The sequence below is a fragment of the Cyrtonyx montezumae genome, unplaced genomic scaffold, assembly GCF_038088225.1.
Source record: "Cyrtonyx montezumae isolate F1298 unplaced genomic scaffold, pur_monq_1.0 scaffold_10, whole genome shotgun sequence".
Lineage (NCBI taxonomy): Eukaryota > Metazoa > Chordata > Aves > Galliformes > Odontophoridae > Cyrtonyx > Cyrtonyx montezumae.
Genome location: NW_027071826.1, coordinates 40,334,143 through 40,360,935, shown reverse-complemented (window position 1 = coordinate 40,360,935; position 26,793 = coordinate 40,334,143). Strand labels below are relative to the sequence as shown.

At 41.8% G+C, this 26,793-nt stretch overlaps 1 protein-coding gene across 1 annotated transcript in view; it reads right to left on the bottom strand.

The window, feature by feature from the left end:
- SHANK2 (SH3 and multiple ankyrin repeat domains 2) overlaps positions 1–23,688 on the bottom strand; it is a 330,531-nt gene extending 306,843 nt beyond the window's left edge. The window contains exon 1 of the mRNA XM_065755018.1: positions 23,649–23,688. The gene's annotated coding sequence lies outside the window, so the exon portion shown is untranslated. The remainder of the gene's footprint in view (positions 1–23,648) is intronic.
- Positions 23,689–26,793: the final 3,105 nt, after the last annotated feature.

The following is a 26,793-nucleotide window of genomic DNA, read 5'->3' as shown; positions in this document are numbered from 1 at the left end:
TCGATCTACCTGATGGTTATTTTGCTGCTCTTCAGTTGCCCGGCTCTTAGGAACATGAGCATCTACATGGCGCACCTTTACAACCATATTCTTTATTCGGGCAGCAATGTTTTTCCACAGTTCAGCAGCCCAAATAGGTTTACCTCTCCGTTGCCAACCATTTTGTTCCCACTGCTGTAACCACCCCCATAAAGCATTTGCCACCATCCATGAGTCAGTGTAAAGATAAAGCACTGGCCACCTCTCTCGTTCAGCAATATCTAAGGCCAGCTGGACAGCCTTTACCTCTGCAAATTGACTTGATTCTCCTTCTCCTTCAGCGGCCTCTGCAACTCGTCGTGTGGGGCTCCACACAGCAGATTTCCATCTGCGGTGCTTACCCACAATGCGACACGATCCATCTGTGAACAGGGCATATCTCTTTTCATTGTCTGGTAGTTCATTATATGGTGGGGCTTCTTTAGCACGTGATACCTCCTCAGCTGGCGTTGTTCCAAACGTTTTACCTTCAGGCCAGTCCATGATCACCTCCAGGATTCCTGGACGGTTGAGGTTCCCCATCCGAGCTCGCTGTGTAATCAGTGCAGTCCACTTACTCCAAGTGGCATCAGTAGCATGATGGGTAGAGGGAGCTGTTCCTTTGAACATCCAGCTCAGCACTGGCAGTCGAGGTGCCAGGAGAAGCTGCGTTTCAGTACCTATTACTTCGGAAGCAGCTCGAACACCCTCGTACGCGGCTAAGATCTCCTTCTCAGTTGGAGTGTAGCGCTCCTCAGACCCCCTGTATGCCCGACTCCAGAATCCAAGGGGTCGGCCTCGAGTCTCTCCAGGAGCTCTTTGCCACAAACTCCAAGTGGGACCTTCCTTTCCAGCAGCAGTGTAGAGGATGTTCTTTACATCCTGTCCCATCCGCACTGGCCCCAGGGCCACGGCACGGGCTATCTCCTGCTTAATTTGTTCAAAAGCCTGCTGCTGCTCAGGACCCCACACAAAATCATTCTTCTTCCGCGTCACCCGATAGAGAGGGCTCACAATGAGACTGTAGTTTGGAACATGCATTCTCCAAAAGCCCACTACACCCAGAAAAGCTTGGGTTTCTGTCTTACTGGTGGGTGGAGACATGGCAGTAATTTTGTCAATCACATCTGTTGGGATGTGACGACGTCCATCTTGCCACTTTATACCTAGGAACTGAATTTCCTGTGCAGGCCCTTTCACTTTGCTTCGCTTGATAGCAAAGCCAGCTCGTAGGAGAATTTGGATAATCTGCTCTCCTTTCTCAAAGACTTCCTCTGCTGTATTGCCCCATACAACAATGTCATCAATGTACTGCAGATGCTCAGGAGCACCACCCTGCTCCAATGCAGTTTGGATCAACCCATGGCAAATGGTTGGACTGTGCTTCCACCCCTGGGGCAAACGGTTCCAGGTGTACTGAACGCCCCTCCAGGTGAAGGCAAACTGTGGCCTGCATTCTGTGGCCAGAGGAATTGAAAAGAAGGCATTAGCAATGTCAATGGTGGCATACCACTTGGCTGCTTTTGACTCCAGTTCGTACTGGAGTTGTAACATGTCCGGTACAGCAGCACTCAGTGGGGGTGTGACTTCATTCAGGCCACGGTAATCTACCGTCAGCCTCCATTCTCCACTGGCTTTACGCACCGGCCATATGGGGCTGTTAAACGGTGAGTGAGTTTTGCTGATCACTCCCTGTCTCTCTAGCTGACGGATCAAATTATGAATGGGGAGCAAGGAATCCCTGTTGGTGCGGTACTGCCGTCTGTGGACTGTTTTTATAGCAATTGGTACCTGTTGCTCCTCCACTTGGAGCAACCCCACAACAGACGGATCTTCTGACAGGCCAGGTAAAACAGATAGCTGCTTAATGTTGTCTGTGTCCACGGCAGCTATTCCAAAAGCCCATCGGTACCCCTTGGGATCCTTAAAGTGCCCCCTTCTGAGATAGTCTATACCGAGTATGCATGGAGCCCCCTGTCCGGTCACTATAGGATGCTTCTGCCAGTCTTTACCAGTGAGGCTTATTTCTGCCTCCAACACAGACAATTCCTGAGAGCCCCCAGTCACTCCAGAGATATAGATCAGTTCTGTCCCTTTATAACTTGAAGGCATTAGAGTACACTGTGCACCAGTATCCACCAGTGCCTCATATTTTTGTGGTTCTGATGTGCCAGGCCACCGAATCCACACAGTCCAATACACTCTATTATCCCTCTCCCTCCTCTGGCTGAGGGCAGGGCCCCTCTATTGGTTACCTGTAGTGACAGGAACAACTTCACTGGTCGTTGGTCTGTGTTGTAATTCTCTCACCCGTGCTCGCAGTGCAGGGGTGGGTTTTTGATGCCATTCCTTCATATCTTCTCCATTTTCACGTAAGTAACTCCACAGAGCCGCGCGTGACATGAAGCTAGTGCTGTCATTTGCTCGAGCAGGACGGCGTTTGCTTCTGAAAGCTGCAATCTTTTCAACCCTATCAATCAGTCGGGATACTTTCTCTAACACGTCTTCCATCTGTACTTCTAACCTTGATATGGCTGAAATGGAAGCGTGTGATGGCGGAAATTTTTGTTCAAAGTTTTGAAGTGTAAGAATCAGTTCAAAAACTGGGGGTTTTCTGTCTTGGTCCTCATATCTGTTGAACGTTGTCACTAGTGTACCGGCATACCTTTCTGGTGCTGTTTTTGAAAGCTTCTGACATATTTCGGGTGTACTCCTTACTTTCTCTGGATCATGGTCCCGATCTTCAGGATCAAACGTGGGATCATACAGCATTTCCGCCACAGCTGTTTCTCTCAAATACTGGATGCCTTCCTCAATAGTTTTCCATCTTTTCACTTTAGGTGCCAGGTCACTCTTGTAGGGATATCTTTCCCTCACAGCTACTAACATTCGTTGCCAGAGGCTGGCGATTCCATCCATATACCGGCTGATCCCTCTGTCGACAGCTGGGTCACGGGCAATGTTTCCTAGTTGGCGAGCTTCATTACTGTCGAGGGACACGCTGTTGGCCCCGTTGTCCCAACACCGAAGCAACCAAGTGACAATACTCTCATCCGGACGTCGAATAAACTCCTTTCTTGAGCCTTGGATCTCAGACATTTTCATGGGTCGACGAAACGTGGTAATTTTGACTCTCTCATCATCCTCATCATCACTATGTCCATGCCTCTCACTTTTCTTTGTTGCCTTTCTTGGTGGTGGTGGTGTTGAGGACCCCCCCTCGCCTGGATCTTCCTCTTCTTTCGCCACCTCTTCTTTGCGTTCTAGGCGTGAGGACACACGTTTCCATTTCTGGCCTTCCACCGGGGCAACTGACTTTGATACCGGTGCTTTCTCTGGATGGTCAGATGTGCCTGGGAGGTTTTCCTCTTTGGTCTGAGCCTCAGTTTGGACACACTCTCTCTCCAGCACAGTATATATGCCTCGGTAAGCATAAGCCAAGCCCCAGATAAGCTGTTCCACCTCAGATCTTTCTGAGCCGCAACACCCATTACTCAGATACAGGCCTAGCTCCTCAGGATCCTGTAAGTGCTCAGGAGTAAAATCCCATGGCACCGGGGGTCCCCATGCTTCTAATTTCTTTCCTAAAACTCTCCACTTTCCCTGCCATTCAGCATTCTCTGTTTCTGGGAAAAGCTTCCTCCATGCAATGTAAAATCCTATTACAGAGAGTACATTCAGGAGGACTAATATCCCAAATGCTAACATAGTCCCTAAGCTGTAATCTTGAAAATTCATAAGGAACTGAGAGGAGAAACTGGACACCCATTCAAATATTGTTTGGTTTGTTAACATGGTATCGTTTGTTACATCAGCCGGGGTGCCCAGGTATCTGGTAGATGCCACCATCACTGCTTTTAGTTTGTCATATAGGGACCAGGCTCCATAGATCAGACTGGCAAGCTTAACCAAGTTCCAGTACGTTTTGAGCATTAAAAGGGAAAAAGCAATGAAATACAATCCCTGTAAGGGCAGTTTTAACAGAAACAGTAAAAACATTTTTTTTCTCTTTTACTCAAACAAGCTGGCAGCACCCGAAAAGTTTACAAATATTCCAGGAGAACTGGCAGTACGCCTGGACTTCAAGGTCGTGTTTTGCCGTACAGGACCTGCAGTACAGATAAGCTTCCGAACAAAAGACAGAGATTCACTCTAAAAGTATGTCTCTGCCCAGCTAAGGTAGCTAGTCGTGCCCCACGTTGGGCGCCAAAAATTGTCACCGGTTTGCGGGACAGTTCGACCCGGTACCGTGACAATTGAGGCAGGGGACCCACGGGCCCACACCCCGGGGAAGGGGAAGGGGAAAAAGGGAAAAAGGAGAAGGGAGATGGGCCCAGGAACAAAACAACGGCAGCGATCTGAGGAGGAAAGCTAATTTACTAAATAAGATATCAGAAAGGAAAATAACACAATATAATATAATATAATTGGAATTGAGGCAAATGAATCAAATAAAATGAGCAAGAGAGAGAGTGTCCGATAAACCGAAGGCCTTACGCTAACGCTGAAGGCGGACGGCTGCAACAAACACCCACTGCCGAGCTCGGTCCCGAAGGGAAGAGAGAGTCCCGTGACTGCAGACAGTTTTTATCTTTCCCTCTGAGCGTAAACACGTAAGAACGCAAAGCATCGCAAAGTCCTCTGGGGAATGGAGTTCTTCTTCTCTTCTGAGACAGGCATACCTGGAACTATCGATGATCCACGGAGCTGGAGCATTAACTCTTTAACTCTAAATGCACTACATGATGTTATGATGTGGAATACCAGTACCAAAAATCATAAAACCATGACAGCCCCTGTTTCATGGCCATGAACACTGGGCACAGCTGCCCACTTGCATTTGGAAGTCAGCAGGTTCTGTGGTGCTACAGAGTTCAAAAAGGCTTGTGACAGTAAGAGACAGAATCTTTGTATTCGATATCTGAAACCTGATCAGCATGAATAAGTAGGGAACATAGTGACCTTCTAAACCATGGCTAAGTGAGCAGATATAGATGTGCAAAAAATGTGAATGTGATTTAGGCAGCATTCAAATCTGTCATACAGTCACAACTTTCAACGAACACTAGGGCTCTTTAAATCAGACAAGTACCATACCATGCAAAAATCCTACCCAAACACAAAACACTTCTGGACAGTACCACCACCCCAACAGTCACACAGCACTTATAATCTGACTTGTCATCGTACTGCTTGACACCAGAGGCTTCCCAAGCACAGGAATCACAGCAGGTAGTCTTAGGGCAATTTCTTTCTAGATTTCTCTCCTCCCATTCCCCTGATAAAGTAGGGCAGCCATGAATTCAGAGCACACCACTCATGGCTGCTGACCTCTCTAACAGATTATTTAGTGCAATTTAACCTTCATTAAAATGGTCCCTTTAGGGGAAAAAAAAGCAACTGAGATGTCAGGTTCAGAGGAGTTTGTGGGATACTTAAATTGTTACAGTCACACAGGTGGTCTGATAGCCACCTGAAATAAAGGAAGGCTGAACCCATACAATAGCTGTACAATGATTCTTAATACCTGTGAGTGTGCCATCAGCTGAGAATTCAAAGAGGAAGAGATGATGCGAAGCCATTTTTTCAACTGACACTTCATTAAGAGATGGTGTATAGCCACTAAAACAACTGCAAAATACACGATATTCCAGCTAAACAGGAAACTCAAGCTTGAGAATAAAGGTACACTGCAAACAGACATTTCCACCCTGTCAACATTTCAGTGCCTTGCTAGTAGCTTCTGTGTAAACTATTCAATGTCTATGTCCCATATTTCTAAAATGGAATTTTTCCACACTTAAACATAAGCTTAAGGAGACTCTCATTACTAGGAAAGCTGTGCCATACAAAGAATACCTTATTTCCACGCTGCTCAAATGTCTGTGATAAGAATGAACAGAAATGGATCCTGCATTATTGTTTTCTGGATATAGTAGGTTAAAAAGTAAGTTTAGTTGCAGAATTAAAAATAATAATAATAATAAAATAAAATGAAAAGAAAAAACCACCTTCCTTTCCATTCTTATATGAATACAAAATGGCAATATAATTCATATGGTAAGTATTACTGCATTTCATAAGCAATCAATGATAAAAGAAAAATGTCATCTTCGGTTCATGTCTCCTAATTTTTCATTTCCCAAATACTGCCAAATGCACAGTAATAAATAACAGTTTTTCTAAAGGCCAGAAGGTGCTCACTTTGGATGTAATTCTTCATGTAATTTATTAGATGTGCCAAATCAATTATGTCAAAATTGCCAAAACTCTACTTTTTTTCTCTGCAATGAAAAGCTTTGTGATTTAGATTTACAGAAGTACTTTTATTTTATTGCTACCTGTACATGCAACTGAGTCTAAACTCAAAGGAAAGGCTATTGCCTGTATTTACCTCCACCTCCCACCACCAAAAAAAGAGGGGTGGGTGTTCATTCTGGATATTTGTTGTTGTTGATTAATTTTTGTGATTTCTTTCTTAATGAAGCAGACTTCCATTCGAATGGTTGTGGATTTTATTATCTGTTGAACAAAAGGAAACACATTTTTCAGTAAGTAAATAAAATCACAATTACTGAAAAGGAAGTAACAGTCTTAATCTGCTCAAGATAGGTGACCACTGTATCTGACAATTTTTCAGTAGCTCCAGTGATTCCATTTTATTTATGTGTACCATCTAAACAGCCATCACTCTATTGTGGAAACACTTGCTATCATTTTGAGGTCAGGAGGGAGAGATCTCTCCAGCTACAAATCACAAACCACTGCTGACAGCTGCAGCCTCTGTCCCTTCATGCTTCTGTTAAAGACAGGAATATTTGAAAAATACAGGACTTTATTGACTTTCCTGGCTGAGCTGAGTGGTAAGTAAAGAGAGATGCAGTAGGGAGTCATGCCAGGCAGAGACAGGGGCTGTGACCGAGTACTGTGCAAGGAGAGACAGGCTGCCCACATGCAAATTATTTGGCTTCCAGGGCTTGTCTATGTCTCCAACAGGGAAAACGAGCCCACCCACCCATCTCCATCCCCATCCCATTCCACTTACTGACAGCAGGTTTAGATTAGGCAATATGGGCAGGGTTAAAGATTTGGTCAAGAAAATTATTTGCCATTTTAAGAAAAAATAAACTAGTTTATGTCATGCTAGCACTATTTAAAGGGAATATAAATACATATCAATTGCTGTGTTTTCTTAACACAAACCTCGTAGAATTTAATGGACATAGTTTAAAATGAACAAATCATAACAGCATAAGTCATAGAGCAAGTAAAAAAAAAAAACAACAAAAAACCTATTCAAGTGAATGTACTGAGTTGCCAAATGGGATTATCTCCATACATGTTAACTGAGTATTCAACAAAATTAAACTCATTTATATTACAATATATTTTTATGTGTTTTAACATGGCAGAGACATGCAGAGAAAATAAATCTGAGGCATCTATACTCACAGCAAGATGTCTTTTAAATTAATAGTTTTATTTAAGCTAGGATTTGCTTCTAACTCATGAATACAGATAGCAAGCAAGCCAGATTCAATATAACTGGAAGTCTAACAAAAAATGTAAACACTTAATACAACTTGCATATTTGTTTTTGCTGAGGAGAAGGAAGGACATACAAACTACTAATTACAGGTATTCAAAATACTCCTTAATTACTAGTATTCCAAAAACTGATATTCTTATCTTTACAGGTAGCTTTAACAACATGTAAGCCCGACCCAGATGGCAGATCTCCAAGCTTCCTCTTTTCCTTGTATAAATTCCTTGCTCATATAGCATACTAAACAGGGTCACACCAAGAATCAGTTGGTTTATTTCTTTGGCTTTTCCACTACAAATGCGCTGCACAGAATATGAGCTAATAATTTCATTAGGGATTTATTAAATGCTGTACTTCTACTCATAGTACAAATGCAATTTAGGGTCTTCAATTTTAGAAACTTGAATCTGCCTGGAATATACGAAGTGTAAATACAATTAAAGAAAGCACATACACTTTCCACTAATAAATATTCAGATATGGGTCACACTGCCTTTTGTCAAGTATTTCTTCTGTTCACGTCTTGTTTCCTTGCTTTTTTTTATCTGCCTATATGCTGGTTAATTACTGTCCTAGTGTTGTTATCCAAAAATGTACTTAACCCCACAAATAATATAATACTAAGAAAAGCTAAAACAAACAAGGAAACAATAAAACCAACAGGGATAGAGGTTACATGTACCTATGAAAAGGTATTCAGCTACTAGAGACCACTAAATCAGCTTTAAAAATATGTAAGCTGCTATATAGAGAACTGACCTTCCATGCGGAAAAAATAAATCCAAATATGCCCCAAAGCAGTACGTGGCATGTAGCCTGCTAGGCCAATGCAAAGATTTATATGTACAGGGTAGTTGTAAGCTCTGTTTGAGTGATCTTTACCTGAGAAACAGTATTTTGTTTAAAATGCAATCTTAGACAAAACCAGCCCTTCCCTTTCCCCCAGCCATGAAAATACAAGGCACTGGGAATTAAGCAAAGCTAACACAGCAGTGTCACCCTGACCTAAGCTACGCCTCCAATAAAAAACACAGGCTGAAAAGGGAAGAGAAAAAGTATTTGGAACTGCAAAGAGTATGCATAATGTGAAATACAAAAAGGCTTATTTGATTAAAAATGTACATGGCTTCAATAATGCAATTCTTTAATCTCTAGATGACCATGTTTCACAGAATCACAGAACCATAGATGTTGAAAGGGACCTTTTGGAGATAATGGAGTCCAACCCCTTGCTAAAGCAGGTTCCCTTGAGTAGGTTACATAAGAAAACATCCAGGCAGGTTCTAAATATCTAGAAAAAGGGACTCTGCAACCTCTCTGGGCAACCTGTCCCAGTGCTCTGTAACTTGCAAAGTAAATGCGTATTTCCTCATGTTTGTATTGAACTTTCTATATTACAATTTGTGTCCAGTGTCCTTTGTCTTGCCACTGGGCATCATCAAAAAGAGCCTGGCCCTATCCACTTGACTCCTTCCTGTTACATATTTATAAGAACTGATAAGATCCCCTTTTCGTTTTCTCTTCTCCATGCTGAACAGACCCATATCTATCAGCCTTTCCTCAGAACAGAGATGCTCCAGGCCCCGGTCACACTTGTGGCCCTCCACTGGATTCTCTCTAGAAGTTGTCTTTCTAGAACTGGGGAGCCCTGCACAGGACATAGTATTCTAGACGTGGACTTAGAGTAGAGGGGGAGGATCACCTCCCCATGATCTCCTGGCCACATTCTCTTTAATGAACCCCCAGGTACCATTGGCCTTCTTGGCCACAAAGGCACACTGTTGGCTCATGGCCAACCTGCTGCCCTTCAGGACAATTAGTTCTTTCTCTGCAGAGAGCCTTTCCAGCAGGTCATCCCCTAACCTGTACTGACGCATGCAGTTATTCCTCCCCAGGACTCTACACTTGCTGTTGTCGCCCGCCAGCCTGCCCAAGTCTGCCTGGGTGTGTCAGCCACTCTTCAGTTCCAAGGAAAGTTTACTTGGAGGGACATAGAGTACTTAATCTTTTCTGAAGATATCACATTATTGCCTCAGTAGGACTGTGGGCCATAGCTTCAGCTGGGAGACATGTCACGAGCATTATAGAATCATAGAACATGTGGTAACACCAAGATTCCAACTTATCCAATTGATCTACTGAAGATCTGCTTTCATTGTCCATTGTGGCCATGCTTCACACTTCAAGACTTCTCAGAATTTTTGTCTAAAATGGGTCTAAAAAAAGATTACAAAGAACACTCTCTGAACATAAATTTCATAGGACACTCGCATGGATATTATCAGCATGGAAATTAGAATTACTTGATTATTAGTAGTATACAAAAAAGTGAATAAAATCTATAGATGAGAAAAGAAAAAGAACCATGAGGATAGCACTATTTTTCAGAAAAATCTTCAGAGGAAAAATCACATTAGGATCTTTTGTGCTTCATTAGTACCAATAAATGCAAACTCACTGTTAAGGAACCCAAATCAAGTATCATTCCTAAGTGCTAACAAAATTAGATGTTAATGACATATTAGCATTGTAATTAGTAAATTGGATATTTATGCTCATTATCTATCATTCAATTTGCAAACAATAATTTGAATAGCTTTAAAACACAACATTATCAGGAAAAGTCCCATATGAAATGTAAATTTTTCAATTAAGAGGTTACTGAGTTTCCCTATAATACATTAAAGTTTACTTTCAGAGCTCCTAAGTTGATGCTTTGAAAACTTGCTCCTCATCTTTACATTGATGCTCTGTTCCATAAAGAAAATTTCAGACTCTCTTCTACCCAAATAAAACACAATCTTCTGATAAACATCATACTGGCTAAGTTTTGTTGAAAGTCTTCCTTAATAAACAAGAGCAAGAGAAATGGCCTCTCTAGGATATTCGTTCTTTGTTTTCTCTGTTGAGATCAACACAATCATACTTACAGGAGGGAAATAAAATTGTACTGTTCCAGGCAGGCATGCCTCTTACCATTATTAGAAGCTTCTCAAATACCCCTGGCATTTCATCTTATTATATAAGGTTCTTGGTAGTCACAAACTATAATGACTACAAAGCTGAAAACTTTTAAAACCTGACACTACTGAATGCCTCAATCTGCTGGTCACTTATTTGAGTGAAACTGTACCCCAAGATAACCACAGCTACTACAGAATAACACTGATAATCAGTATAAACAAATTCAATTACCAGCTCTTAAACAAGACACCTCTGCTAATGAGTCCTAGCAGAAGGTGAGTTATATATTTATTATGTTCATTTTCTTGGAAAGTACATTGCAAATGGCTATTTAACAGCCACAATGTAAGAGGCAGATATTGGTGGTATGGCACTTGGGAAGGTTGAATCTTCCCAACAATATTCCATTATATTCTGTTGCCATATGACACATGACAGCAGAGGGGAAATCTGACAAAATGGCATCTGACATGGAAGTGCAGATGATACAAAGGTGTGTCATTTAATTTCTCTGTGTGGAAAAATTTGCACTCATTGCACATACACCAAGGTATGCTGAATGCTTATGGAAAACAAATGAGATGGCGAGTGGTGTGTTTCAACAGTGGTGACAGCGTTGTGAAAGACAAGTCATGTCTTAGATGGCTTGTGCTCAGCTGTCACATCACAAAACTGACATGCTGACTGAGCACCTCAATCAGCTCATCTGCGTGAATTGGCAGATCATGACCAGGGAACTGTGTACAGGGCTGAACATTGGCCTCATTGAAAACTGTGGCAATGTTGGAATATTGAAAAGTTTGCGCCAGGTAGGTCCCAGAGTACTCACACAGGAATAGAAAGAACACCGTACACAAGTTTGTCAGGACCTACTGAACCAATATGAAGCTGAAAGTGACTCTTTCCTGTATCACATCAATAGCAGTGACAAGATGTGAAATTATCACTATGAGCTAGAGTAAAAATAGCAGTCCATGGGAATTCCCCATTGAAGAAAAGGTACAAATCTGAGTGTCTTTTGGGAGAAGAAAAAAGAAAAGAGTAATCCTTCTGGATTTTTCTGGAACCCAGATAAATCATCAACTCTGACCATGACACCATGATGATGACTAAGCTGAAGGCTTGAAATTACAGTCAAGACAAAGAAGACCTTGCTCTTGCAACACAATAACACTTAGCCTCATACTAGTTTGAAGACCATGGAGCACATTGCCAGTCTTGGATGAACTGTCCTACCACACACACTTTATAGCCCGGATTTGATGCCTTCTGACTTCCATCTGTTCACAATGAAGGAAGAAGGACTGCATGGGAAACATTTTCCTAGCAAAGATGTCATCATAGCAGCCATTAAATAGTGGGACATCTCCACTGGTGAAGATTTTTACAAGCGCAGCATGCAAGGACTAGCTCAAAAATATGGGCCACTTGTCTGTCCCTTGAGAGTCTCAGTGACTCCAAAGCCCCTTGGAATGCATGCCCAGTTGATAAATTATCTTGTGTCTAAGATGTTGATCATATCTGATCCAGCACTTCTGACTTAATAAAACCTAGCAAGAGTATGACCTCCCTAACACATTCGTTCTTTGTCTTCTCTATTGATACCAACACAGCCATATTCAGAGGTAAACACTAATCCATTAATTATTTAAAACTACATTAAACTATGGTCAGACAAATGATTATTTAGCCCAGCATCCTATCCCTGATGATGACAAGAGGAAGCTCAAGTAAACCTGGTCACCTTCTGTCAGCTTCTCCATCTGGCTTCCTCAGCATCCAGAATCGTAGAAGGGATGTTGGAGGGCATATCCTTGTCAAGTTCAGTTAGCATCTGTGCAGGGAATTGCAGTCCATGAATTTCTTCAATCTCATTTTGAAACTAATGGTACTATCTGCTCCCATGCCTGCTTGTAGCATCTATTTGGGTTTTTTTAATTCATTATCCACTGTACAAAAAATGATTTTTCTTTTATCAGCTTTAAACCAAGCTACTGATTTTAACTAGAAATTTCAGGTTTTAGCTCTCCTGTTGCAGAATTCAATGAATAACAGTCCCACATACAGATAAATCCACTGCTTTCATGACTTTCAAAACCTCATTTCTCTCTCTCCCTTCTCGTCTCTAAACTGAAGTCATGGCCTCTTCTGTCTTTGTATCTTGTCCAACTCCATTCAGCCTTTCATGAGCTGCAAAGATACACAGTGTTAAAGAACTGTCACACTAAGTTTTTACATAGCTGAAAAGCCCTCAGTCCTGTTCTTAGGACCTTATTGTTGATGCCCTGCACAGTGTAGAACTCTCAAAATTAAAAATAGTATTCTTTAAAATTAGAACATATATAACAATAAAATATGCAATCCTGCCTTCCACAACACAGCTGAAATGCAGACATCTGGGACTGAGCTACGTACTTCATGCACACTTCCCTACGCAACTGAAAATAAAACAGACAGATTGCAGAAAAGGTATGCTAAAGACTTACCACATCTCTTTCCTTTTCCCCCAAAGTATTCCCACTGTAGGAGCACTCAAGCTGCTTGAGGCTCTAACCTCAAGAATTCAAGAGTTCAGAGTTACCTGCTTTAAACTGTGTTGTTCACACCCACATGAGGTCATTATTTGATGATTAGGACAAATGGAAAGACGTTTTGTCTAAACTGCTCTCAAACTTGAGGCATATTATTATACATATCATTTCAAATGCATATAACTTGATCTCTTTACCAAAAGGTCTCTTTACTTATGTGCCCAGCGCAGAACAACAGCTGCTCTGCCCTCCTCTTTCCGATATTTGCACAGATTGAAGGTTTTACAGCCTCTGCTTTCAACTGCCTGTAGAATTTATATTGAGAGAGGGAGAAGCCTTTTACTGATGTCTTTGGTAGGTTATACTTCCCTTATCACATGGCCACCAATGACATTTCTAACACCAAACACCGAAGCAACTCTGAAATGCAAACCAGTAAATAAGAAGTGAAAAGAAAGTTTAAAGATTTTTCCTTGGCAAGGGACAAAGGAGAAGTGAAGGGTTTGCATAAGACAAAGTAAAATCTAATTTAAATGTACTACAGAAAAACTTTGCACCTTACTGGTGCCTGATTTTGGGATTGCTGCCATAACCATGGCTTGGGAAGCAACAATAAACAAGAGGAAATGGCTTCCACAATTTACACAGCTGTCAACAGCTTATACAATTTCATTTTCCCTGGTTTTGAAACATATATTCAACTTTTTCAAGAAACTGTTAACAGCAGTTTGTAAACCACTGCACTCTCTTCTTTTTACAGTAATTAAATTTAAGCATTTTACAAAGATCACCTTAATGATGTTACTTAGGAGACCTTACTGGCTAAACCTTGGGGCAGCATGTTCCATCATGACCTAAGAAACCTCAGCCCCAAAGTCCAAAGTCTTTGCCAACAGATATCTCTTACTCATTCTTACAGACATCCAGTGGCAAAAAAATACTATCACCTTAAGAACTTTGGAACAAAAATAAGCATCCACTAAATAATGTTTATACACACAGGTCCAATACAAGGCATGACTTCTGCTGTACTAGCCTCACAAGACTGCCACACAGCAGAACTATCAAGTTTATGTGACAGCCACAAAGGAAAACTTATGAAACATTTCATTTCTGCAGCAAATTACAGCCAATATTGATTGCTCCCTAATGAGCTCACTTGGAAGCCTACAGGAATTGTTTTCTACAAACACAATAATCTGTAAGCATCTCTTATAAACGCATTAATTCCTTTTAAAATAGCACAAAAATTGTTTGAACTGGCAAGATTAGGCACATTTTTTATTACAGTGAGACCATAGCTTGTGAATACTTTTCATAGTACAACAGATTTGGGGTTTTTTTCTCTTCATTAAATTTAAGCCAGACAATTTTCAAGGCAAAAATCAATGTTCTCTACACAACACACCAGGACAAGCTGCCACTTGTTTAACACCTCTAGGTGCTACTGTAACACAAACATTCTACGTATTTGCAACTATAAATGCAGCATTGTACACAATTTGTGAGAAACTGTTAAAATCCATCTGTGAGTTAAACCTAAACAACCCAGGCAAACACAAGCTTAAGGTATTTCAGAAAATGAGAACTTCTACATCAGACAGAAGGGCCTAATGGGACCCAAACTCTCCCACAGATGGGATTCTGCAGATTTGGTGGAAAATTGAAGTTTGTCTAGAGCAGGAACTGAACCTACTTTCATTCATTTTCATATTGAGCTTTATTTTCATGTTGTTTTGCATCTGTGAATCTGATTCTATAATGACAGAACTATTTCATTACTCAGGGTAATATATAATATTTATACATAAATCTGAAGCCATCATCTTCATGCCACTGGCACATCAGTGAAGGTCTAGAAAGCTCACTTTTGGTGAGATTTGCTCACTCTTTTGGTGACCAAGTGAACCAATTTGGGCCTTCCCAAGATGACATATTTACAAGCCTTGATGTGTGATATTTTCAGTCTACAGCCTTTCTAAAATATTACTTATAACTGTTTATTGAAAGATTTAACTATGATAAACTACTTAAGAAAAAAAGTAAAAAACCAAAAATATTTCAAAATTTAAAATCAAAAGCTGTCTTTTAGTTCAAGCAGGAAAATAAAGATTAAAAGTTTTCAAAGCAAGATTTGACCAGACTGGAGAGATCTAGAAGCACTGAAGAGTAATTTCATCGACAATTCAAATGTAGTGATTTGGAAATGATGTAAGAACAGTGAGCTAGAGTGGAGAAGAGGAGAAAAATTAAGAATAAAATATTCTACAACACTGTCAAAGCAAGGCTTGGATTAATGGTTACACTGGTTTGCAACATAAATTATTATAAATTAGACAATACATTTTGGGACCACTTAACAGTTGAAGATTATCAATAAAGAAACATGGATTTCTGAGGAACTCAGCATAACATTATGTTCAGTTTCAGATTTAAAGTTGCATAATCTTATCTATGAATAAACATTCATATGATTAATCCACTATCTCCCATGTCATTTTATAGTATGCAGTATTTTGTTACTCTGAAAAATAATAGCAAATATGAACAAACTCTACAAAAACATCAGTGTGTATTTTCTGCTAAAAATGTAGTGTCAATCTTGTTGTTAACTGATAGGTTCAGTCCACCTAGCGTTGTATCTTTTGTCCCATTTGGTTCAGCAGGTAATAGAGATTTGCAAAAAAAGAATAGGAGTCTGACGAGTTTAATGCCATGGAGCTTTACACCCTCCTTGTCAATCTGATAATTGGGGGAAGTCTCACAAGAACCTTCAATGTTTCAGTTCAGACAGAAGAGAAAGTCATGCCAAATCAGTAGATAAACACAATAGAGAGAACTCCAAGTAAAAATTTAAGTTTTCATGTGAACTTTAGAAAAGGCTGCTCTTACTCTTTACTGCCTTTGAAACATACAGAATGTTTTTATCTCAGGAGCTCATTAAAAATGAAGATTGTGGCCTCAGTAGAAGGGCAGGCAGAGAAGCCATCAGGCACAAGAGTGCTGTGGTACACGGACGTTTGGGTTTAGAAACATAATCCAATGGAAAACAAAGAAACAGATACATCCCATAGTCCAAATCCGAGGGATGCAAGCCACCTCATTCCCACCACACAGATGTGTGGGAGTCATCACTTTTCTAAGGAGAAAATGAAGGGATTCAAGGCTATTGGCATATCTTAGGAGGTGCAACAAGAAAGAGAAGAAACATAAAATACTAAAATGCTACCTCAGACTGTTTTCACTAACATAGATCTTTTAGAAACACTGTCTCCTACATGGCTTTTAAAAGCTGATTCACAGTGCCTACTCTTTGCATCAATGTTTCTTATTTTGAATCCAGTTCGGAGGTGGTATAAATGAATAACTTCAGCCAAGCTGCTGACACAAGTTCAGGATGTCAAATTATAAAAAATAGCCAACATTTATTTTCCTCAAATGTTTCTCACGGGTTTTGAAGTCTACAAATTTCACATTGCTTTATCCTGTGTGTTCACCTCACAGACCACTGACAAGCTACCGACATTCACAGTGATACAAAAACTTCACTTTTCAAACCTCAATGTAGAAGTGCAAAGGCCAGAGTAACAAGCAGAATTTGTTAAAAGCTACTCTTTCTATTATAACATTTCCAAATATTTATTTAGGGATAATTTTTCTATCAGGTAAATGCTATGCTGATGGCAAGGTGAAGCAAATTTTCTGGTTCGCACAGCAGGAGGATTAAATATAAGCATGTTTTTCTTCCATAATGCGTTTTCATCAGATGGAAAATGGTAGGTCAAGTTCAGTTTTGCAGATGGTGCTCATGGTGTTCCCAAAGCACAGATAACACCACGGCAAGACATCAGAGGACAAACTCCAGAAATGGCCTGCAGCAACCATCAATACAATGGGAGCTGTAGGAAGCCTCCAGGCCCTGTAAGCCATTCCCTGCTCCCTTACAATAAAAGACAAAGCACAAAAGCAAATAGGTCTCTCTGCACTTGAAGGTCCTTGTCCAGAAACCTCCTCTCAGGAGCCCAGTTAACACCATGCTATTGTGAACCACACACTTACAAGCTGTAATCACCAGATGTGGACAGGTCTACCAAAAAAACATTTCATTGTAATGTTCTCGGCAATTTCCGGTCTAATCCAAACAAGATATCAGCACATGATAGGAGAGGGACAATTACTGACCCAAACGCGTGCCCTCTTCAGCACACCAACTTTTCTGTAAAGTTCCTAGCTGCTTCCACGAAAACTCCAGCCACTGAGAGTTCAAACAGAGGCATGAAAAAAATACTTTAAAAAAAAAAAAAAAAAAGCCAAGGATAAAGTTCAAAAAATTTAATTGACCAGCAGTCAGTTTTGTATTGGTGTGTTTGGGGTTTTTTGTTTGTTTGTTTTTGCTTAGGAAAAGACTTCACATGAAAAAAAAATATGTGGCTATTTTGTTTTTCAGGCTATAATATGCTTCAGAAAATTCTATCTTAATATTTCCTCAAGAAGACAGAAACTGTACAGTCCATTGCACTGATGGTAGGATCATTCTGCCATCTGATTAAAGCAATGTACAATAACAAAAGTAATAACAATATACTACAGCAAAGCCATGTTCTATGAGCATATCGTCTAATTGGATAGCTATCATTTAAGAGAGATGTAATGTTTCACGCAACTACAGTCTCATTTAATGTACTTAGAAGTCTGTTTTCAGTAATAATGGTTGCAGATATGTATACACGCTAGACTAAATTAATGGGTCAAATTACTGAGCTTGCTACAGTGGATGCATGCTGTAAGGGGAGACTAATTGAAAATCAGCTGGTTTAAGAGTCATCTGCTAGTTCAACATTTACTCTTACTCCTAGCATGGAAGTGCTGGCAAGTGACAGGGCTTTTGTCACGACCTATTTGCCATCAGGACATGTCCTTTAAGAACCCCTCTCCATTAGTGCAAGTAGAGGAGGTGAGCAGCACAGCACACACTGAGCAGCAGTGGGGCAGTCTCAGGAGGGAATCCTGCAGGTCCATAACTTTGCAAGGGCAGCAACACTCTGGAGGAACTCCATGCATTCTTTTGGATTTTATGAAGAGGTCCTCATGTATTACAGAAGTCAGTAAAAAATTTGAAAATAGCAGGAGACTGCGAAAATATCAGCATACACCAATTTTAACCACGCTGTTATAGTGTTAACTCATCTGCAACATGTTCACATTATTCCCCTTCACTGGAAAAGCCACTTCCAAAACACATATATAAGGAATGTCAACATATATCACTAACAGCCAACTGCACATCACAGCTTCTGCCATCAGCTTTCCTTTTAAAATAGGTTGTTGCAATCTAAGCATTGCCTTTTGTCAAGAACAAAAGTACCCAGTAAATCAGTAAATTCTTTCATCTTTTTCTTTCTTTTTTTTTTTTTTCATTGTGTAACAAGCTTGGTTATGGCTTATATTTTTGTCAAAAATTAGTTTGAGCCCAACATGCCACGTACTACTAGTGACCCTTTGAGCTACTAGGAGGACTGGTTCAGATTTCTCATTTAAAAAAATCTTAAAACAGGTTCTCAGGGTGTTTCCCAACAAGGAGAAAGGTTCTCCGAGTCCCTTACTCCTCAGTCAACAACAAAGACTTTCAGCTGCACAATTGACCAACTGGGACTTTCACAGCTAATGAAGAAACTAGATATCAGATCAGAAATGATGGAAACAAAAAAGTGTATAAGTGGTATAGTTAAATACATGGAAGTATTATACTTCCACATATTATACTTGCAGAGGTGGGAAACAGAGACATTAGCTGTTTTCCTGTTTCTGGTGAACATCATGCAGCACCCCAGCTGCAATTGTTCACTCTCCATCATTTCTCTCCTCCTCTCCCCTTCGTATTTGTCGGCTTTATTTTCCTCCTCTATCCTTTTTCCTCTCCAGCTGGACTCCATTCCAGCCATGCCAGCACAGGAGTGGTTGGCAGCTGCTACACGTGACACAGAAACACAACTCCCAAGCTGAGACTCAGCAATGTGGAAAGATGCCCTGCAGAAGTCACAGACTACTCAGGATCCTCAGCCTCTCCTCACACTCCTGGATATGGAGTCATGATAGTGGAATGGTTGGAGGATATAAAATATTTATGCTGCAGTGTTAACACAAATTAAAGGAAGAGTATCTTTGTAATCAGAATAAGGACTGCTGAACATACTCTTTGTTATCCTCTGGTGATTAAATGTTAAACGTAAAGCTCACACTGCTGGCACAGCCTGCATCACACAGCTTCACAGTCTCAATGTTGAACACAAACACACCATTTAACTAACTGAGGTTTACTTTCAAAACATACTCAGACATACTACTCCGTTTGTAATCAAAAGGACTTCAGTCTCAAAATTCTATTTCTGTAATGATGGCATTCTCAAAATATCCTTACAAATATCAATTTTTGTGAAGTACTCCATTCTATCTGTAGATTTGAATTAATACAAAGCAGGCAAACACTGAGAATCTGAAATTGCAATGGCTACGCATAAGTTTTACCAAAACATGGATCAAAGACATTCGGAATCCAAACACAGGGATGAAACATTTGAAATCAACTAATTGTGTCAGTTCTTTGCATGAAAACTCAGTAACTGTTTCAACAGAATGACGCCACAGATCCTGACTACTAGCAAACAAAACAGGTCACTAATTGTTTACGGTGCCTATAAGAAGGTGTTGGCTTGGCACACTTTACTTCATTCATCATCCCCTCATTAAGTATCCCATTGTTCAACCATGCATATCTATAGAGACCCCGGCAGCACACACCCCCTGCTGAGCTCAACGCCTGTCTCCCCTAAGCTACAACAAACCGTACACACAAGAACAAACTAAAGAATATAAGCACAACACTGCAATACTTTTTTACACCAAAAAGACATAGAAATCCAGCTGGTTTCCTCCTAACATCCAAACAGAGTTTGGGTATTAAAGTGAATGATAAACCATTCTGATACAGAAATTTGTTTGAAATGACACCGAGCATGAAACTCAACTACCATATCTAAGGCTTCAGACAAAACCATATGCTAAATGTGACATAGCAAAGAAGATTAAAATGTTTCTTCAAATAGAATTTGAACCTAAATCTGATCCACAATTTGCCTTATGTTTTATCTCATTGGTTTAAAAGTAGGTCTTTCATTGTAGCAAAACATTGTACACTGTTTTTCCATCCTTCGTGAAAGACGAGGCACATTAAACCTGCTATATTGGATCATCACCAAAGGTAGCAACTTCTTTTGCTTCAGAAGGGTCCAGCATATGCATTTCTACCAAGGGCATAATGCACTGCATTTGCATTTCTAGTGATAATCCTGTTTTAAAAGACCATGAGCCCTTTTGGATGGGGATGGTCCTTACACACCATGGCATCTTGATCCAAAGCAACCTGGTGCTGGCCTACAAGCTCCCTAGCTTGGTGGCAGCCTACTAGAAGAATTCTGCACAAATGTTGCATATCAAAGGCTCATTTAACATCTCAGGATTTTAACATTAAATAACATCTGCTTCTTCTTAAAGACGGAAAAAAAGGGTCAAACTCAGCTCCTACAGATTTCTGTGATTATCACATCCAAAATGAAGCAAGAATCTCCCAAATTTTTATCTCAGCATCTCTGACATCAAGCAAAAACATTTGCATAAACTGATGGCAGAGCACCTGTGTCACAGCCTCGTCTACAGACTGCTCCATGCAGAGCCCAACAGCCTGAACTGTCAGTGTCTGCTCACAGCTCTGTGCTGGGGAAAGTGAAGTCCAGGACCCACTTCTGACATCAACAGCTTCCCATGGTTTCCCAGAATTCCTCAAAGTCAGCATGCACCTGTCCACAGATGCAGGATCTTCCCTTGAAATCTCCGGACTACATCAGATGCTGCATTCACAAATGGTCACAAAAAAAATCAGTGCTAATAAAATGTGTGTAACTACACACCACGCTAACATTTTCATTTTTAAATATATTTTTTCCTCTGCTCACAAAGCTGTGAAGTATTTTATTGAAGACTTAAAGAGAAAAATTGGTTGTAAAAATCCCCATAACCTTATTTTTAAATATTTTTTCTCTGACTGAAGTGAAAAAAAATGTAGAAAGTAAAGGGCAGAGTGTGGAAAGTAGCTTATATTTTCAAACACCTTGGTTTGTGAATTCCAGGTGCTACTTCTCAGACAGGCGAGAAAATTAGATTCAAAAAAAAAAAAATTGATTCTTAGCGTGACTGTTTTTCTGAAGTTAATGATATGCAAATCACTATGCATGTATTTACATTCTTGATTAGAATTAGATTGAGAAGTTAGAAAATGGAGCAATGATGACCCTGTAGGTTATAGCAGAGGTTTTCCAGATAGACAAGAGTCATGAATAACTTACATGCAAAAAATAAAGGCTAAAAAAAAAGAAAAAATTAAAATGGTGAAGGTAAGCAACTTGCCCCTAATGTCCTCATCAAAGAGTTCATGCTATCTAGGGTGCCTACTTTTTTAATTAATGGAAAAGTAGTTTGATGGGAGTGCCTACGTCATGCTGGGGCTCTGCGGGGCTCCTCTAGAAACTCGCAGTTCTGTCACACAGTACATGCTCATCAGACTCCCTAACACAATAGTCTGACCTCCAAAGCAATGAAATCGAAGTCTGCTGATGAAACTTAAGAAAGAAACTTGATCGAGCCACTGGAGTCTCTTGCATAATTCACTTTCTCTTCTTTGGACAGCTCTTTACAGATCTGCTGAAGGAGCACCATGTCCCCATCCCGGACACCTGACACTCACACAGTTGCCCAAAGCACATCCTCAAGGGATGAAGCCACAGCCTTCCTCCATGTGCAGCACAACAGAGGACAAAGAAAGAAGGATGTAGAAAGGAAAAACCAAAGGAACTGCAGGGGAGCATGGGAGCTTGTTCTGTGTGGTGCAGCTAAGAAGTAACCCAGAGGTTACAGCATCTGAGGAATTCCTGATCAAGCTCCAGCTCAGAAACAGACAAGTACAAACATAAGGAGAAGAAGAGTTGAGATGGGATTCAGGGGGAGAAAAATCAACCCAAGAAATTTAAAGATTTCTGGACCTAATAGCAAGGGAAAGCACGAGTGCTATGGGATAAGGACTGTCAAAAGAGCTAGTCGAAATCAGTGCAAAGGACCCTTCAGATGGCCAAGACTCTCAGCCACACCTTAATGGGCTTTTAGTTCTTGTTTACATCAAAACACCTGGAAAAGAAAAATGTTGGTGGCCTCACCACCAAAAGTCAGCTAGTGCTTTTTCCAACTTAATTCTCCTACACTTTATGACTTTGGAGAAAATTGCTCCAAATGCCTGCATGATGCCTATATTATCACATATAAGATTACATGGACTATCAAATGGGGGATTAGAAGAAGTGCTGTTCCTATTGAGCAAAGCTCTTTGAAGCCATTTTGCCTCCTCCTTTGGGAGTGCTTTTCCTAACTGGGTTCTGGCTAACCTCCTCCTGCCTCTGCAAGGAATGGAGCACAGATGCCTCCTCCACTCCCTTGTGGTTTGTGCTCTCATTTGATTTCTGAGGGCCTAACTGGAGTCCTTGTATTCTTAGTACAGAAGAGACAGGCAAAGTTAATGTTCTACGGCATCCAGGACAACTGAAACTTCAGTTCCTCCGAGCTATTAAATCTATGCAGATTCTTCTTCAACGCTGCATCTCAAGGGCGCTGAGGACCTGCTAGCTTCTACACCAAAGCCTGATGACTCTCACAGTGGTATCCAGTGAGGAAGTCGGGAATTTACCAGCAGGCACTCTACTTCATTAACACTAGCTGCAACTTTTAAACAGAACAGACAATTCCTATTTTAACCTATCTTGCTGTCTCCTACTCTGTCTGTGACAGTGGCTGTGGAGGAGCTCCCACTTTCCCACAGCGGGAGCTGGAGTGTCGCTGACCACTGGCACTGATGCTGTAGGAGACAGTAAGAAAGTTAAAAGGCATCTGATCCTTATTATTTCACAGCTTTGATTAGTTTAATGCATCGCTGCGCTTACACTATAAGCAAAGACAAGCCAGGCAATTCCACAGCTAAGTCACAACCTTGAACCGCAAATAGCTTTAAACAAAGATAGCGTTTGTTTTTGTGGGCTTTTATTCTTTTCTTCCCGGCAGAGGCTCCCTCGAACGGCGCAGGTCGTTCTGAGCAGAGTCAAACAAGAGCCAAGAGAGCGGCAAAGGAGGGAAGGGTGCGGCACAAAGCCGAAGTGAAAACTTCCAGGAGCACTCTCGGGTGGGCTCAGTCCCTGGAGGGGATGTTTGCGACTCCAGCACGGAGCAGCAAGGCCTACGGACACAGGTGTGCAGAGCAAAGCTCCGGCGCCCCGCGGCTTTCAGTGCCCAGCGGAGCCCTTAGGAAGCACCTCCACCTGCGGCTTCTCCGCCTCTCGCTGGCAGAGCGGCGGCAGCGCAGCGATCCTGAACCCGCAGCCCATGCCCTCCGCCCCAGCCCCGAGTCCTCCTCCCCCCCGACCCGCCTCCCGCACAAGAAATTTCTCTGCAAAAGCCGAGGGGCTCGCTTCCCCCCGGCCCCGGGCCGTGCCTACCTATAGCGGGCGTCGGGGCGGCAGGGCTCGGCGGCGGCGCTTCCCTTACGCCTCGCTGCCGGCCGGGCTGGGCGGGGGCCGGGCCGTGGAGCCGCCCCCCCCCTCCCGCCGCCTGGCAGCGCCCGCCCGCTCGGGTCCCCGCGCGGCGCCGTGCCGTGCCCGGGTCGCGCCGCTTTCCTCGACGAGCGTCGGGCTCTGGCCGTGAGGAGATCCAGGCGTGGGGTGGGCGCAGAGCTTGGCTAAGGGAAGCCTGAGCAGAGAGGGGTGCTGCCGACATTCCTCCGCCTCCCCGCGCTGTTACTCACCTGCACGCGGCGCAGCTCCGGGTCTGTGTGCGATTCACCGCCCCGCAGCGTGCCATGACCTGGGGTGAGCCCGCGACCGCGTCCTCTGCCGCGAGCCTGGAGCACCCTGGGGGCGCGAGAACCATAGCCCTTGGTGGGCGCAGTAGAGCTAGGGGCACTGCTTTGTGCACTGCCCTTCTAACAAGGCTTCGTTTTGGTGCGCTTCTGTCACCACACTGCGGATCCTTAACGCCACTCGGTGCAAATTAAGACACACAAAGCAAGGGCAATGGATTTGAGGGCACTTCAGGGAGCCACAACACCGTACCACCACAGACACGAGTCACCGTGTTGCTCCTGCGTCAAAACATTTTGAAGTACAAGGGCTGCTCTGTAGGTAATGCCTCCTATTTTATGATGCTGGCCTGCAACGTTCAGCGTTGGCGATCTGGCAGCAGAGGTTGAACCTTCCCACCAGTATTCCATTACATTTTGTTGCTGTGTGAAAAAGTGCAGCGGAGGGGCAGTCCAACAAAATGGCATTTGATGTGGAAGCGTGTACGAAGCAAAGGTGTGTGCCACTGAGTTCCTCCACGCAGAAAATATGGCACCCATTGGCATACATAGATGCTTGCTGAACACTTATGGAGACCAACCAGTGGATGTGAGCGCACTGAGGTGTTGGGTGGTGCAATTCAGCAGTGACAGTGGATCACCTCCACTGGTGCAGATGGTTTCAAATGCAGCCGGTAGGCTCTTGTTCATTGCTGGCCAAAATGCATAGCTAACGGTGGTGGTTATGTTGGAAAGCACTGTTTTGCTGCCGAAAATTTGCTCTATCAAGTAGTCTTATTGTGCTCTTTGTATCTGTTGTTGTTTCCATGGAAATGGAAGGCACTACTTTCAGGGTAACGAACAATACAACAGCAGAAAATATGCATAGATACAGAAAATATATTTAAATATCTTTAGCAACTCAGTTCTGTACTTTCTGTCCTGCTTTCTGCAGCTGCAAAACTTTTTACCACAGTAACTCTCAAATGGTTCTTTTTACACTAGAAACAAACGTCCTTGAAACTGAGAATTTTCTTCAATACACACACAGCAGCTATGTTGCCTCATAAATATTAATGAGCATTAAACTGAGTGCCACAAAAATAATTTTCATGCAAAAAGTCTTCTGCACGTAGGTGCAGTCCCTGGCAAAGTTCACAACACAGAATTGGCTCTGCTGGTTGCAGGTCCTTGGTACCACACTGATTTCTTCTTTAGATGCAGTGGAGAAAGCTGGGAATCCTGAGCTCTCAGAACATAAAACATCATTAGAGAAAATTAAAAGCAAACGAAAACACAGAAGTCAGGAAGCAAGCAACAAAAAGAAGGTTATTTAATTTGCATTGGAGCTTTCTACCTCCTCTGAACTGATCCACCCATCTCTACATTTTTCTCTTTAAATTTTAAAGCATCTGAACATTTGTTCTGTCAGTCGAGAAAAAAATGGACTGACTTAAACTCATCTTAGATCCCTGGGGGATATCATGGGAAAATAGGGCAGCAGTGCTGAGAGGAAAAGCTCCATCTACTGCATCTTTTACAATTAAAACTTACCAACAGTGATGTGGGGGGAAAGAGGTGAGAAATGCTCTTACGCTGCAATTCAAGGTTCCATATTGTATCCCACAACCACTATAGGAAGAGTGCAAATGAAAATTACTTACATCAGTGGCAGTAGCTGACAGTTGCTCTGTCTGAGGAGCGCCGTTCTGTAGCTCTATTTGTACTGACATGTAATTAAAGCATACCATGTCCAGCAAATTTCAAGTGAAAAGCCTTGAAGTATGATCGCATTGAGCTCTGTGTATGTCTTTGTCATGTCTGAAATGCAAGAGGAATGTAAGGATCCTTCAGTTGTTTTATAATTACAGATGGATTTAACAGGAAACCATAAAAGTAAATCCCCTTCGTAATTTATACATTATAAATCTAACTGCAATGCCTAAAATTTTGACTGGTTAAGTCCTACCAAATGTTGCCTGGTTCCAAATTTTTAGGCTTCTTCCATTAATAAGAAGAATTACAATGACCTTTGGGATCTCCAGCTGAGTAAGGGCTAAGAAATCTGGGACAAAGAAGCTGCTCCCAACTATAAGCACTTCCCTGAAAAATGTGGTGAATTGTGACAAGATATTAAGAAATTCTTCTGTGACATTTTACCTTTCCAAAATCATGAAAGAAAGCACAGTGAGGTCAAGCCTCTGGATTTAGAAGAAATTACACAGCGTGGCAGTTTCTGGAAACTATCTCACATTAGTATGCTGGACTATTAATTCCATAAAATCATAGAACCGTAGAATCACCAAGATTGGAAAAGACCTCCAAGATCATCCAGTCCAACTTACCAGCAACATTTTCCACTAAACTATGTCCCTCAGTACAACATCTAAACATTTCTTGAACACCTCCAGGGACAGTGATTCTACCACCTGTTACAGTTGTCGATAACTTGGCAGATGTCCATCAGCCTGCTGCAGCAGTCTGGGCTGCTGAACACAGAAGGCCCCATCTGACCTCCATGCTTGGAGTTTGTTGGTATCTGAGCACCACCCAAGCTGCAGGGCAGCAGTTGCCCCCTGCAATTTCCCATAGTTTGACACTGATGATAGAAACATATAGAACTGTTAGAGATGTGGCAGGGCAGGCTGATATGGTTAGGTGGAATAAAACCCATGTTTCTTGTCCACAGCAGAGCAAGTTTCAAGAACTTTCTAACTTCTAGTTGTCATAATTATACTCTGAAAGATGTAATGACCTTCTGGTGTCAGTGCATTTGATGATTTCAAATACAAATGTGCTAATCATTA